Source organism: Apteryx mantelli, chromosome 1, assembly GCF_036417845.1.
Source record: "Apteryx mantelli isolate bAptMan1 chromosome 1, bAptMan1.hap1, whole genome shotgun sequence".
Taxonomy (NCBI): domain Eukaryota; kingdom Metazoa; phylum Chordata; class Aves; order Apterygiformes; family Apterygidae; genus Apteryx; species Apteryx mantelli.
The window spans coordinates 76,474,306-76,486,450 of NC_089978.1; the positions used below are offsets into that span (position 1 = coordinate 76,474,306).

Sequence of the window (12,145 nt, forward strand, 5' to 3'; positions counted from 1 at the left end):
CCTTTTTATGCTTTGGTCCCATTTGTTTTTGCCTTTCCCTCAGGCCCGTTTGAGAAACACTGAACTGGAGCATGTTCTTTTGGCAGTGCAGTTACCAGTACTTTTGTCCAATCTTTGTTTAAATGTTAAGAGCTGCAGCTTCCATTTCTTCCCTTGGGGGTACAGACCAATAGTGTCAGGAAGTTTCCTTAATCCTAAGCCTAAATTCTTTTTTCTTGGATTTATTCCATTGCATCTGATCTTTTACAGACAATTTCTTTGTTTTGTTAATGTTAATACCCTACCAGTATATAAAGAATGTAAACAGCTTCATGTGCACCTTAGTTTGGGTGTTTAACTTAAAATTTCATGTATATTTGGGTTTTGTTAGCTTTTCCTGTAAGGCAGTTGTTTCAGCTGACAAATCGCTTTTTCGCAAGATATTAATTAAATTGTGAAGCAAATAATTTCAAGCAAAGAATAAAAGGTTTTTAGTATTTTGCCGAATGACTGGCACTATATACACTCTAAATAACTGTTCCATTGGGTCACCATCTGAATGCCTGGGGCCCAAGACTCCGGAGTGTTTCATAAAATAGCTTGATGTTACTTGTTAGTTGTCTGATGAAACCTGTCATTCTAGACATCCTGTTACATTGTTTGTCTGAAATGGGGTAAGCCACTGCGGGAAATGGTTTTCCCAGCAAATTCTAATTGGTTGCTGGGAATTATTAATTTGCTGGTTATCATTAAAATTAGGCTTGTCACTGCATAAAGGTGTAATGAATTATATTTGTGATGGTGGAAGGAAGTGAAGATGCTAGAAGATTGCAGGCTTTATTACATGCTTCTCGCTTCTCTGGCCTTTGTTAAGGAAAGATGGAATATCTTCCGATTTTTACGAGATGGTGTATTTATACTGAATGCTTTTCATGGTTAAGCCAATTCGAAGAAAGGGTGAAAATCAAAAAACTTCTGCATATCCATTGTATATATCACTGTTAGTTACTCATGAAGAATAAGTGCAAGGTCACAGTTTCAAACAAGCAAAAATCCAACCCTGTTTGTTATGAATACTTAGTAAGGAGTTTAGAAGACTTTCTCAAAGCCTAGTGGCTTTTTATTTTCTATTTTGAGTCCACCTGTTAATAGGATAAATATAGTGCCTGAAAGTGTCTCTTCAGTTATATACGGTGAATACTATTTTAATATTTGGATACTTGTTCCTGTTCTGGCTTTTCCAGAACTATAAAGGGAATAGTGCCATTGCCTCCTTACTTCATATGCCAATCTGTGTATAATCTTGAAGACTGCTGGCTTTATTTCCCATGCTGTCTTGGTGGTACTAAATCTTGATCTGCCTTTTGTAAGACATCCGTGGAATGTAACTTGTAGTCCTTGGGAAGCTGGCCATGTGTGTTAGGTATCTGAAATGGTCTAAAAAAATTGGAAATAATAAAATGATTTTCTACTACCTTTCCCTTATAAGCAGTTGCTGCATCTGTGAGATTATTTATTTTGAATGAGACATGTAGCATCACAAGACCAACTTTCTGATATGCAGTCTTGAAAGTCGTTTGTGAGGTGGGAATTGCACATGAGATGATGTATGACATTATCGGAAGCAAGCTAAGTTAACATGGATAAGATGAAATTGCTTATAGGAATGTTAGCAGCAGCTTGGAAAACTGAGAGGGTAGTCACTAATCGATCTTCAAAAAGACAGATGAATTGAGTGGGATTTAACAGTGCTCTCTCCTAGGTCCAATGTTAATATTGTCATTAATAAGTTGGATGAAGGAATAACGACTGTGCTTATTAAATTTCTGGATAAAGCTGGGTGGAGCTGTGTGTCTGTCTGAGAAGAGGCCTTGGATTTATAGTTATCTTGACAAACAGGAGAAATAGTCTGGAAGAAACTGGGTGCAGTTTAGCAGGGGGCTAACGGGAAGTCCTGCACCATAAGGTAGGAGCGCTCAGCTGCATGCGTATGGGGCGAGGATGACTGGCGAAGCAGCCAGTCATTTACAGAAAAGGTTGTGCTGGTGGTAATGGGTCACAGGCACAACGTGAGTCAACAGGATCATGTTGTTTCAAAAAGCATAGTAGTGTGTGTAAATAAAATTATCATCTCTAACTCATATAACAGGGAAAGAACAATTTCTTTAACAAGGAAAATATTTTCTGCTTAGGGAGGGTTTCAGCTGGAATACTTTGCCCAGATGTGGGCATCCCAAACCCATGTTGTTTTTGTGGACCAGTGCTAGGGAATATAGTGGGGAGCAACGAGAAGGAGCAGATGTGTAGAAAACATGGCCTATGAGGAGAGACTGAACGAATAAATATATTTAGTCTGGAGAAAAGGCTGAGACCTACTAACAAAAGTGTTAAGAGTAGCATTCAAACATGCTGTTAACTCTGTAAAGAGGAAAGGAATGATCTCTTCAGAGCCTGGAGCAGATTGGCGAACTAGTGAAGGGCTTCAGCTGTATCAAGAGAGATGTTCACATTATCGCCATGAAAAGCTTTCTGGCAGTAAGGCTGGCACGGGACAGAAGTGGGTTGCCTGGAGAGGCTCTGGAGTCTCTGTAAAGCACAGTCTGAACAGGCGTTTTGGGAATGGCATAGACTGTTGGTCCTGTCTTGGTGTCCTTTTCCTGCACCCTGGGAGATCTTTCTTCTGTTACGGTTGTCTTTTTTGAAAATGGCAGTGCAGTGTCCGGGGTGGTTAAGGAAAGAAGCACGAAACGTGGCTTTCAACCAGTGCAATTTTTGTTTTGGAGGCTTGGCCATTGGTAAGTAGTATGGTAAATTACAGAAGGATGTTATAACGGTAGTGATAACTCCAAAAACAGATCTTTGTTCCAAAGGGCTTTCTGTTGTTAAAAGTTGTATTTTAAGAAATAAATCTTACTGACATTTTTCCCCTGTTGATGCTTAGTGTCAAGGAAGTATTTATGAAAAGCTGTTGTGAGTTTCTAAGTTTTCCTGTCTGTCTGCCTTTTCTTTAGTTTCTATAAAATTTTTCTGCATTCTCTTTTCTGTTCCTCTGTGTTGCTGTTTCTGTCACTGCCCAGTTGCTTTTTCAAATGTGCCAAGGGAGTAGAAATCCAGAGTCGGCTGGTACAGTGTGTGCAGAGAGAATGATATTTCTCTCTTGCGTATTCTTTCTCCCCAGCAATTTCCCTCCTCTGAATTTGCTACTGAAGGGGAGGTGGGTGGGTTGGCGCCCTTCCAGACTGGGGACCATTCTGTTTTTTACATAATGGAGAAGTGCCCCCTCCTCATTAATCAGAGATGATTTAGTTTACTGTTTTTGAATCAGTACACTAGGACTGCTTACCAAAGAAAGGAGGGAAGTGCTTTTACCTGTATCTTCCATGCTATGTAACGGTTAGAGAAAGAGAAGATTTTTAGTTGAACCTTTTGTTCATCCTGGCATTTAACTGAGCAAGCAAATGTGTTTTTAATGAAGAGTTCAAAAATATATTATTTTGTGGTTCAGCTGTGAGGCAAAAGCTGTGGTTTTGTTCACACTTAAAAGTTGTAAGCTGTGTTGCATTTTAATGATGCCATTTGAGCTGCCATTGCCAGGGCTTTGCTTGCATTTCTATGGAAAACTTTAAAAAAGGGTTTAACGGGCACATTGAAGAATTATACCGTAATGAAACATTGCATAAGAAAAAACCTATTCAAAGTCATGTTTGAAAAACTGATCCAGATATTTATTAATTTTTGTTTTATCTCCCAGGGCCCTCCATCCCTCCCCCAGTATATTTTTTGGGTGAGGCTTTCAGTATTTGTTAGCTGGAGGGTAGAGGCTGCATTAATATTAAGGTTTTGCTGTGGAGCAGTAGTGTGCTTTTGAAGTGAGTCCCTCCAATCATCCCCACTTACTGTGTGTTGGCTCAGTTTGCAGTGTTTTTGCTGCATGCAAGCTAGATTCCTTTTGATGGAAACTGGAGGCTCCTTTCAAAGTTTTTGCCAAATGCACTTTATTTCCCAGTGATAGGCCCTTTTGGATAGTTTCAAACCATGTGTGTGGTGGGGGCTGATTGTATCTGTTTATCTGAAGTAAAAATCCGACCCATGTATCATGATTCAGCGACCTTGGCACTGCTACTGCTTTGATCTACAGATCTTCTCGCATTGCTCAAAATTAATTGCTTAACATAGATATAGCCAGAGACTGCCAGAGAGCTGGTAAAAGGGAACTGAAATGATTAAAAAAAAAAAAAAAAAATCAAAGAAAATGAACATAGCTAAAACTTTAAAACTGTGTTATGTTGAAATACAGGAGCTATAATATATGCTATGTATTTTCTACAGATTGTACGGCAATGTTTTCCTTTGATGCCACGGATCAAGTTGAGCAACGTTAGTTCTTAAGTAATAGGATCTCTGCCACTCCTTAGTAGATGGGTGGTGGTATCCTTCTTCTGTACTACAGAAGGGTGGGGAAACAAAAATGTTACAGCATGGTGCTGACACTTTGGCCAGAAGCTGTATTATTTCAGTTAGAAAGACATTGCCATTTTTCTGCCCTCCCTCTTTTTATTCTTTTTCTTTTGGCAGTATACATAGTTATTAGTTCCTGTTTTTTACTTGAATTTCTGCTCTCTAATACTTTGTTTCTTAGCTCGTAATGCTGCTGGTTTTGTTAGCTTTTATATTTCATTTCATTTTATTTATTTATTTATTTTTTACTCTAAGGCATGGTGCGGCTCGACTGCCGGGACAGACCCCGATATAACTGCTGCCATCTCCACGAAGCATTGTTACAAATCTGTTGGGTGTAACAACTCTAATGTTTTTGTCATGTCCATTACAATAGAACACAAACCATACATGTGCATAACCCTTCAAGAGGGGAGTGTGGGCAGTTAGTGGAGGAGAAAAATCCTTCTATTCCCACACTTAATATTGTTCAAGGGTAGTTGCTAGATTAAAAAGGGCAAGTAAGCAAAATCCCTGCCAAGGAAGCTGAGCTATCCAGGATTGTCAAGGAGAAGTCTAAAGGAATGTCTTGAGGAGTTAAGGCAGGAGCTACATGGAGCTTGCTTTCTGTACTTATTTTTGGTTTGCCTTTGTATAAATTTATAAGCACGCTCAGTTCATAAAAGATCCTCTAGAAGAAAGCAAGTTTCAGTGTTTTTGAACATGTCAGCTTCTTAGATCAGATATATAAACTTGTATTTATCTAGAAGTTTGGTTTCATATTCCCAAAACAGGATAGAGAATATTCTCATACAAGTTTTGTTCTGTTGATATTGCTAAAGTTGGTTCCTACTCATGTTAATATTAAGAGAATGGCAAAGTTGCTTTTAAGATTATTTGTATGAATTTAATTTTAATTGTAGTACTTTATGTATTCATATTATAATGGGTATGTACACTTGACACATTTTATTTTTCTATGTATTAAATGCGAATTACAGAATCTAAGGTTTTAATTTATATTATAGATTTATAATTTTCTTTGGAAAATTGTAATAAAAATATACCCTTCACTTACTTGCCAAAAAATAAATTGCAGCTCAAATGTGAAATGCCTGATGTCACTCCTACTACCTAAATAGCACTCCTTTCATTTTTTTAGGAGCTTGTGATGTCATCAGCTGAAGCGAAAACATCTACCTCATGACCTGGCATGTAAGTGAAGGAGGAACTGATATTTAAAAAAAAAATGTGTGTTGGTGTTTACAATGTGTAAATTGAACCTATATACCCTCGACATTCAGATATCACCTTTTTAAATGAAAGCTTTGTGCATTTATATAAAGAATATAAAGCCTTTTAAAGGAGAGGAAGTCATAAAAGAAGCTGTTAACAATGAGGTTCCAGCAGAAGTGTTTGTAGTAATTTCAGTTACAAGTTGTCTTGATGTGTCCTGTAATGCTTGGATGTTGTAGGCATAGAGGGACTAATTTTATTTATCACAGCGTTTACACGTGCTGCTTCTACTATTTCTTATTCAGTGCTTTTATTTGTGGATATAGATTTTGATTGTTGTGATGAATAAATATTGTACACTGATACGCTTACTAAAATCAAGAACTTCAATTGTGCTCAAGATTTAGATTCTTTTTTGTGTTCAGATACTTTGCAGCAAACTTTCTGCAAATTTCTGACACTTCAGAAATTTTTTTCCCCTTAAGTAAGCAAAAATATTTCTATCTTCTGCCAGGCATTTTCAGATTTTGTTGTTGTTTGCCTGCTGTCTGCCTGCCTTTTATGTGGTTTAAAGGATTAAAGTGCAGTCATTGCTTTGAGGGGCTGATGTCAGCAGTGATCTGGGTATTCCTAATTAGTGCCAACACCTGTACCTCATTATGCAGCCTCGTTCAAGCTGTCCAGTGAACCGAGGTAGCTGGTCTCTGTTGCTTGTCTCTAATGTGATTATAAACCCCTCTCCTGATGCAAGTTATACTACCAATTCTACTTTCGGACTGATGTGGAAAGTGAAGCTAAGCTGAGCCATTTGGCTGACTACCAAAGATTATAAGGAGTGGCAAAAAGAAGGGATGTAGTCAACTCAACTTCAGGATTTTTAGTTCAAAGCTTGCTGCTTCTTTCACTTTTTTTTTTTTTTTAAGTGTTCCTGGTTTTTAATGTCAGATATTCTGAATTTAGAGATCAGTTCTGCAGATTCCAGCTGGGCTCTGAACGTCTGAGTTCAGTTGCTATTGTGTATCATCCCATGATTTTCCACAAATAAAGCTTTGGCCTTTGTCCAGCCCTTTGTCTTCACAGCGATAAAACTTAGCAATTATTTTAATACACAAAAATGGATAGCATCAGTCTCTCTCCTCTTAGCTGATTCTGTACTGTTAGCAGGACTAAAATGTAATGTGTTTTGCCATTGCAGTTAGAAAAATGTAACTGAGTTTAAACATTTGTTTGTAAAGCCCAAACACAACAGTGGTCAATCTAATTAGACACATGAATTTTATTTGTCAAATCTGTTCAAGGTCATATTTTCCAAGTAGTTTAAGTAGGTTTTTAAGAGTTTAGCTTACTAATTACTGAATTCAAACATTCAACATCATAATGCTGGTAGTAGGTTTGGGTTATTTCTCTGAGTGAGGTGAGAGACAAAATAACTTTAAGATGTGTGTTGTAGAAAGGTTTCAGATAATAAATGTATAAGAAATCACAGGAGAACACCATGCTATCCACATCTAGTAAAATGGAAATCCCATTCCATGAGGAAATGAAAGTACTGAGGATTCTTACACTTCAGATACAGAATTGCAAATGTAATTACTGAAAGCTCTACTAAGTTAAATCTCTGCAGAGTAAGAGCCTTGGAGTAAAATAAGGAAGAATAAATAATGCACATAAACTTTTGCATGTTTTTCTGTATTTAGTATTTGCTTACTAATGTGCCAATCACAAAAATGTCATGTTGGTCAAATTCAGGAATGCTATAATTAAAGCTTTGTAAAAGTGTTAACTATCAAGCTGTTATCTTCTGAATTTGGAAACTTTGAAAGATTGAGTCTTGAGAAATTCTCACAGCCTATTTGTGTTTTTTTTTTTTTTTTTAATCAGCTTAAAGTTGATCCAGCTATTCTTAACTCTTTGCAGCACATTCTCTGTAGTGTTATCTTATGTCTTGCGGAAGCTTGACTGAAACACCTGAAAAATAGATTAATACCCTTTTTTGCAACTATGCATGTAGGCATAAAAGTGGATATTCATGTTAGATGCTGGTATGAGTATAGGAGGTGGGAATAGATGTTGATAGGTGTGTGTCTGCCTTTTTGTGGCTGATTTAAAAAATGACAAGAAATGCTGGATTAACAGAGATTTCAAAGCACTTGTTTTCTAAAGCAGTTCCTTAATAGCTCTATAGAACTCACTGAGTGTTTCACCAGTGAATCTAATGATTCTTAATGGTAATTTTAAAACTAATGTATTTAATATATAGAAGGCATATCTGTGCCTCCAGAGGTAGTACAGTAAGGCAGAGGCTGCTAATGCTTTCCTTTTCCTGGATTTGCTGTCTGTAGGAGGGGAAAAAAAGAAAAATCAAACTTATATGTGTGTGCACATGCATGCATACATTTCAGGTTGTTCCAGAATGCTTTTTTCTTTCTCCAATTCCTCTGGATTCTCCAAAAGAAAATCCTGACTGGATAGTGCCTTAAGGTGTACATTGGCTATATTTGCATAGCATATTTATTTAATTTGCATTGAAAACACATGCTAACACACTGGAAATTACCTCATATTTTACTTAAATTAATCATTTTGACCAAAATAGCTCTCCACAGTGAACAGTGGTTAAGAAACTTTGGGACAACAGTATGTCAACCATCAGAGTCTCTTGTGCTCATCTTGATCAAAATTTTATCTGATAAGCATACTCATCTTACTATCTGCTGTGGCCCTGCAGACCAGCTATTTGATCTCTAGTCTGCAGAGTTCAGGCTGGGAACTGGCATGTTATATTTAAGCACAACTGGTTTTGTATTTGAACTAAAAATAAAGAAAGAAATGAAATTCCAGCGGACAGGGGTGACTTCTGATGAGTAAGTCTGGTTTCATATGAGCTCCCTTAGTGTATTAGAGCAATTACTGTCTCTGATAATGGTCAACAGTGGACACCTAGGGAAAGCAAGCATTATAAAGCCAGTATATACTCTGTTTCCTCTGAATTTTTGACCTTGGGATTTCTGAGTGGAAGATTGACTGTTCCTCCATTTGCTTAGTTCTCTTTAATCGATGTGCTTTTGAACCCCTGCAGCATCCTGTAGTGATGAGTTTCTCTAATTTTGTGCAAAATAATTTTTGCTTTTAGTGAATTTCCTCTGTTTCATAACTTTGTGTCTCTCTAATTTTTTGGGCCATGAGAAACAGTGAGTGGTCTCTTCACCATGTTCAACTCTCTGTACTGCTTATAGTATATCTCTTGCATTCTGTATCCTCTCTTCCCAGCTGAATAATTTCAGTCTGTTTAATCGCTCATTCTAAAGATACAAAATGCTTCTGATATAGCTATAGCTATATAGGTTCATATTATGCTATTTCTACAATACTTTTTCCTCCAGTAGTACCAGAGGGGGGAGAAGATACTCTCTTGCCCTTAGCAAAAGTGAGCGATCTACTGGTGTTGCCCATCCATAAAGCTTTTTCCTTGTGGCTCAGTGGGTGTAGAAAATGGAAGTAGACAAGCCTGTATCACTGCTTTTCATCACTGTTCTGGGCCTTGCCAGAAGGACATCTCTTTTGTATCAACATGCAATGATCTATGGTGTTCTCCCCATAAAACAGCCTCTGCTACACGTGGTTTGGGAATATTCAAGGACCCCATTTTTACAGGCATTCAGTTAGTGTGTTTACTTTCATCTACTCAAGACCTTTTAAAAGCGTCCCTCAGACGCTGTGGTGTAGCTGTGCATATATTAACTTGGAGCCTATTAGCGCTGGCGCAAGCAGCTGCATTCAGCCTCCTTATCAGGGGACGGCGAAGGGAACTGCCCATACCTGAGCTGCTTGCGGACCATAACTTCAGCACAAACTACGAGGCAACTTTGCTGTTGCCTAGCTGGGGGCAACAGGGAGACAGATGGTGGAAGAGGCATCTTGGAAGACTTTATTCTGCAAAGGCCCGAATGCAGGTTCAGTTGTGCTTTCTTTTAAGTTTCGGAGCCTCTGATAAGGTTTCAGCCCCAGGCTGCCCTCTTCCCTGAGGCTGCTCAGAGCAAGAACCTGCAGAGAAGCAGAGTTCCTTGTAGGTTTTAAAAAGCCTCCCCAGCCAACTGAAATTGCATATATGAAATGTATTGACTATGCAGGTTTTGCATTGTGACATGGAGTCTTAAGTGCAACTCTGCTCTCTGTGGATCTTCTAGGTTAGATGTTTTTTGTTTTGTTTTTTGTTTTTGTTTTTTTCTTCAATTTTACAGATGCATTTTTAGTTGTAACCTCTCATTTTCTCTCCCAGTTTCTGAGCAGAGATCTTATTACTGCTGTTGTTGACATGGGATTCAGGTGCAGCAGCTGCAGCATGTTGTGGGCTTTTACCTATGAAAAAAGATGGGTTGAAACACCTCCCTACGTCCATGGCTTGTAGGCATTTCCGTTCACCCCAGTACAGGAGTGGACAAAGGGACCTGCTTTGGAGTCAGATTCGGTATCTCCCAATCCTGCAGCTTTGCAAGGTCAGCTGCAATAGTTCTTTATCCTCACAGCATGGAAAGGATGGTGGGTTTTTTTGTTTGTTTTTGTTTTACTTTCTAACTCCACCTGTCCAAGTACCAGTACTGTTTGTGATCCACCCTATGAGGCAGGCAGCACCTTTCCCATGCCAAAAAAAAAAAAAAAATCTCCATCCCCTCACTCAGCTTTAGTGAAGGTTGAGTAGGACACACTTTCCTCTAGGTGTGGTAGAAGGATGATGATCTAGTCTTACTCATTTTGATCTTGTTAGTTTAGTCAGCAGGGAGGAAGTGGAGGGAAAAGAAGTAGAGAAGAGTTAATGGTCATTCCTGATCAGTGTGTCCTCTCATTCAAAATGTATAGAAGTCCTTTGGCCTAAATGTGGTCATTGAATGACAAGTTGAACCTATGTGGTCCTTTGGACCCATCTCCTTGCTGCTCTCTCAAACAAGGTGTGGCATTTTTGAAACCTTGAGCAGGTGTGATTATCCCTTGGTCCTTGTTGCAGGGCAGTGTTAGTCCCGGTAGGCAAGTTTGTATTTATTTTGTGGTTGCTGCACCTTGCATTATGACTCAAAAACTATTTTTTTTCTTTTTTACCTCTGTACCTAAAAATGGACAAAAATCAATTGGTCACAGTGTATCTTTCAATATGTCATCTTCCACCTGAATTTGGGTGATTTAGAGAAACTTGGAATGTTGCTATCTACACTTTTATAAATCTATTTTAAATCTGCCTGACCTCAGTGTCTTTGTCTTGTATGTTTCTACCATCCATCAAAATACCTTGAGACTGTACCACATAACATGAAGTTAGTAGCCTGGCTGTTACAATTAATTTAAATGTATTAGTTAATAAGACAAACTGTCGTCTTTTTTTAAATAAAAAAAGTTCTTAAAACCAAAAAGAAATGCTTTAGCAATTTTCCAGTTTAATTTTTTGCTCACTTTTTGTTGTTTTGACATATGAGAACTAACAAATCATAGTGAAGCTGCATATATATGTGTCAAAATGTGAAACGCTAGAAAATATAGTAGGATTTCTGTATTCAACTGGTGATTTGGAAAATGCCAAACACTAGTTTTGAGTTCTGGTTGTAAAAGTGTATTCATTTAATTTTTCTTATACAATGATCCCTTCAGTTCCTTTTTTTTGTTTGTTTGCTATTTTCAAACTTGTAAATGAAAACCATTTCCTGTCAGATAAAGAAAGAAATTATCAGGCTAATGTTTCCTAGTAGGAAAATATTTTTGTGATCTTGGTTTCTCTCATCCTTTGAATAGAATATAAAGATATAACCTGATGTTTTCTGCCTTTTGCAGTACTTTAGATTTTGTTAATGATGCAAAGCTTCAGCAAAACAGTTAGACTCTTCAAAGCATTATAGCAAGAATTGAGAGTTAGATGAAATATTTAATACAAGTTACTATAGTTAATTCTTTCGTCATTTGAAATTTAGAAAAACAAAGCAAAAACCATCGAAACCTACTTTAATATTTTATTACAGAATACCAAAGAATTAACTGATTATTTTAAGTGAATGTCTTGCAGAATCTGAAAATTGTTGCCTGTGTTGTTGATAGAATTTTTTTTTCCTTAATTCCTCATAGAGCATATTGGTCTAGTTCCTTTGATGCTATTCTCTACTATCCTTACCTGCCCTTTGTCATGAAAGCATGCACTAGTTCTGCTGAAGAGCAGAGATAGGTACCAATGGGCAGCTGCCAGGAGCATGAGGCAGATAGAGCAAAGTGTACTTGAACTAGTATAGTATTGGTTATTGCATAATTCTTGATTACATAGAGATACCTAATACTTCTGATTTTGTGGGTTTATTTTTCTTGATATTGTACAACTTCATTGGTATGCAACGGCATGGCAATATTTGGTGACTTAATGCATCACAAAGATTTTTCTTCTGTTCAGCTTTATGTATATATCAGCAGGAAGAGAGTTTAGTGGTGAGGTCACTGGATAAGCACTTAGGAGACCTGGCTA

General features: G+C 37.6%; 1 protein-coding gene across 2 annotated transcripts in view; it reads left to right on the top strand.

Moving 5' to 3' along the window:
* The window catches only part of JADE3 (jade family PHD finger 3), a 73,466-nt gene that overhangs the window by 15,017 nt on the left and 46,304 nt on the right, over nucleotides 1-12,145 (top strand). The window contains exon 1 of one of the 2 annotated variants that reach the window (XM_013950753.2): nucleotides 5,597-5,631. The exons of the other annotated variant lie outside the window; for it this stretch is intronic. The gene's annotated coding sequence lies outside the window, so the exon portion shown is untranslated. Of the gene's footprint in view, nucleotides 1-5,596; nucleotides 5,632-12,145 lie in introns of those variants that run through there. 2 annotated transcript variants of the gene reach the window in all.